This window comes from Gastrolobium bilobum, unplaced genomic scaffold (assembly GCF_033153095.1).
Source record: "Gastrolobium bilobum isolate Gb01-03AN ecotype WA unplaced genomic scaffold, APGP_CSIRO_Gbil_v1 utg23527, whole genome shotgun sequence".
Lineage (NCBI taxonomy): Eukaryota > Viridiplantae > Streptophyta > Magnoliopsida > Fabales > Fabaceae > Gastrolobium > Gastrolobium bilobum.
Window position 1 is genome coordinate 22352 of NW_026896986.1, and position 4276 is coordinate 26627.

Genomic DNA, 4276 nt, shown 5'->3' on the forward strand with positions numbered 1-4276 from the left:
TACAATGACCCCTTTGACCACGGAGTCACAGGTTTAACCGCAGGGTTTCGGGGGTTAAAGGGGTCAACATGCAAGTAGGGTCTAACTACTAACCCAAACCCTTAGAGAGGGGGTCAGTGACTCGCGGGGTCGACCCAGGGGTAAGGTAATGTTTTAAAACACTGATTAATCCCGACCTAATTATTGACCCGATCGAGGTACGAGGTCACTTAATCATTAGTTCAACCAGTGGATCATTGGTTCAACCACATGATCCGGTAAATATATGTAAATCTATAATTTATATTTAAAAAGTTATAAATATACTCAAATACCTGTAAAAAATGGTACCAAATCCAAATATTTTAAGGGAAAAGTTATACTAACTACTTTTTTTCCCTTATTATCTCTTACTACCAAATCTTAACCGTTGATTTCTGTCAATCTAACGATTATAATTTATTGAAAATTAATAATTAATTATTAAGTATGACCTAATATATTATAACTATTAGATTGACGAAAATCATCGGTTAAGATTTAATAGTAAGAGATAGTAAAAAAAAAAGTAGTAAGTATAACCTATATGAAAAATAATAAATTATATATCATTATCCAACAAAAAATCAATCAAATATATAATACTTGTAATACTGGTGCTTCAAGTTCAGTAGACGACACTTCAGGTTCAATAAACGACATCTCTAACTATAAATCAAATCAAAATTCCATGCATAGTATTGTATAATCAAGATAATATTAGTGTTATAGGTACATAACCTATGTAACAAATTGCTTAAATATTTCAAAAGAAAAAAAAATATTTATGTGTGAAAATAAAAAAAAAGCATCAATTGATGAGAACAAATATATATATATATTTTTTATAAACCCTGACCAGGCACTGAGCCACCAATTTTTACAAAAATGTTCAATAACATGACCAATCCAATATAAAAATCGAACCAATTATATGACTGATTCACTGGTTTTCATTTCAACATCGATCATGTTTTTATAACATTGATCATGATGCTTGTTTTTCCCTTTGAAGATTATTAAAAAAATGTAAAAATTGCAATTGAATGCTGCTTTCAGTTCGGGGCTTCATAAATTTTTTTCAGTACATCTTAATCTCCACTCAAATTATTATGCTTGATTTGAAGTTTATACCTACTGCAGTTCAAGAAACTAACACAGTGAAATGAAAATCTGGGTACATCATGATTAGGGGTGAAAGTGGGCTGGGCTGGGCCAAGCTTTGCCCCGAAAAGCTTAAGCCTACGTCAAAAAATTTTCAATTTGGCCTGGCCCAAGCCTATTATGAGTCTAACTGTTAGCCTGACTTGGTCCGTTTATAAAAAAACAAATAGTCTGGCCTAGCCCATTAGCCTGTTAATTTTTAACTTCCAAACAGAACCATGAATCAACTTTACAAAATACTCAAATTCTGTTGCTAAACCAAAAATCATAATTTCAACGTCCAAACAGAATCATGAATCACAACAAAATTCATACAATCTGCATTTAAGTCATTTTCAAAAGCAAAATGCTCAAACTAAATAATAAATATTTCATCAGATCCAACAAACAAATCCATACTATGTAAATTAAAATAATTACATGAATCCAACAACACATCATGATATTTGTAGTAAGTATAATCTCTCTCAAAAACTTTTTAATATATTCATATACACAATTTAACATGTTGATATGTTGGTTCCTCCTGTATAAGAAATAAAGTTATATTTCTATTAAAATATAATCGAATATAATTAAGTTATAAATAATTACAATTGATTAAATTTATATCTTTTATTTTTTCAAGCCATACTTATTCTATTTTATTTAAAATAAATAGTACAATATAGGCCGACCTGTATGCTTATAGGCCAGGCCTTGTAAAAGTGGGCCTACGACCTTTTTAATAAACAAGCTTTTTCAAAGCCCAAGTTCAGCTTATTTTATGAAATATAATAGGTCAGGTCTGGCCTGACGTAGGCCCCTATGGGCCGACCCGACCCAGTTTCACCCCTAATCATGATGTAGTTCATAAATTAATAAAAGGGAGCACTAGTCTGAGATGACCCTAAAAAAAAGGTTGTAGTCAGAAGTCCCATTTTGGCTAATTTTGCTGAGTCTAGGAACTCATTACCCTGTTACACAATAGGCTCCTCCAAGTCCTCCTGGGTTTTCTTCCTAAACAGACGATTCAACCTCGGCAAGCCCTTCTTAGTGTCCTCAGTAACCTCTGGTTCATCCTCCTCCATTGCACAAAAGTCATTATTTTCTGTGTCACCAGCAGCTATTCTAACAGTGAAAGCTCTTTTATTCATGGGCTCCTTGTCAACATCAAGCTTTTGCTTTGACACCATCTCATTCTCTCCCGTAGTGGCATCATCACCAGATTTCTTCTTCGGTATAAAGGTAACTGATGGATGATCATCCAAAGCATCATCTGCATGTGATCCAGTTCCCGTGGCAGCAGCATTTGACCCCTTTAAGCATTCAAGGAAGCTCATATATGCTTCCGTATTTGATTTGTCGTCCATGTCACTTGTAGAATCAAAAGTATAATGTGTGTATCTTGAAGGATTACGAATATAATCCGGAACGGCTGAAGCAAATTCCTGTGACTTTGATAACTGATTTGAAGCTGCAATCTCTTCCATTGAAGGAGTCTTCATGCGAACATGCCTGGTTCCTTCATTCTCACATTCAGAATCAAACCGAACACGCTTCTTGGACCTGGTTTCCGAAGGATGATTCTCTTTATTCTTCAAAATTGACTTGGGGTTAATAACATCACCACCACCACCACCACCACCAGTGTCAGGTGTAGATTTCTCAGAGACATGCACAAAACATCAATTTTTTTAGCTGCTTCATCATCCTGCTTAAGCCTAATCCTAGAAGCCAAGTGATTTGCACGTGGGTCTCTCATAAAATCTTTGAACGTAGTGGGAATTTCACTGCAAGAACTCATCTCAACCCCATCGTCATTTATATCCTTCATATAAACGCGGTCCCCCGAATTCTCTTTGCCAATAGCCTGTTTGTCATACTGATCTTCCTCTTCCTGCATAAAGTGATACAGTCAAGTTTTTTTTTTTTATCTAAATTTTGAGGATGAAAAACTTTAAACAAATATAAACAATAAAAAAAACAAAGAAGCACAAAATCAATTGTTGATAGTGTTCACTAGTTAAATTGTTGATTTCAAGGAAAAAATGATTGAATCCTTGAATTTTGATTACTATACAAAGTTGAGCGAAGTTGGTACAATTCGAATTTTAAATATATAATCTTAGTTCATCACATCATAATGACTCTTCAATTTATTTGCAATTGTGATCTTCCTCTTGCTGCATAAGGTGATTGAGCCACGTGTGTCTGTGTGTGTGTGTTTTTTATTCAAGAACTTCGACAACAACGACAACAAGAAGAAGAAAAAGCATAAAGGGGAAAAAAAAACCATCAGTTAAATTATTGATTCGAATGCACTTTTAACACAAAGAAAATTCAATTAGGGTCGTCTAATTGTTTGACTGAAGTGGGTTGAATTGGAATTTGAATTATACTGTATTCCTCAGCATAATAATAATAATTAGAGATTATTGGGAAAAAGATAAAAGGGAATGAAAAGTACCTCGTAATCGAGTGTGCAATCGAGGCCAATACCAGACCTAATTTGCCACTGTTCATCGTCGTAATCGGGTGGCTTAGAGGGTCCACGCACGTCTTCTTCATCGTCATTGTCGTTTAGGTTTTCTAGGTCATTCTCCAGCTCAACCCTAAATTGGGAAGAGGAATAGGGTTTGGGTTTGGATTGATGGACGCGTTTGGAGTAGGGAGTGTCGTTTATCTCGTCTTGGGTGAGTGACCAAAGAGAGTTGAGAGAAGAAGAAGGGATAGGAAGAGAACCGAAGGCTTTTTCAACTCGTACTTTGAAACTGTCTTCTATGTTATGTTATTCTTCTTCCTAATGGCTACCATTATAGTAGCAGATGCAATTCTTATTTGTAGCAAAAATCAAGGGCTAAGAGCAACGGTATTATGGGAATTTCTCGACCAATTCATGGATTAATCTGTTAATTTAAATTAATCATATATTTATCAAACTTTTATCACAATTATGTATGTAAGTCAAACTCAGAACATATTAATCAATGTGAAATAACCTAGTGCCAGTTAATTTAACTGTTTGGTGATGATTTTTTTTTTTTTTTTTTTTTTTACTTCTAGCATTGGGGAACATTTTTTTTTTTTCCCTCTCTAATATATTATTATTTCC

At 34.2% G+C, this 4276-nt stretch overlaps 1 pseudogene; it reads right to left on the reverse strand.

Moving 5' to 3' along the window:
* Positions 1 to 876: 876 nt before the first annotated feature.
* On the reverse strand, positions 877 to 3942 carry LOC133303235 (uncharacterized; annotated as a pseudogene).
* Between the last annotated feature and the right edge of the window lie 334 nt (positions 3943 to 4276).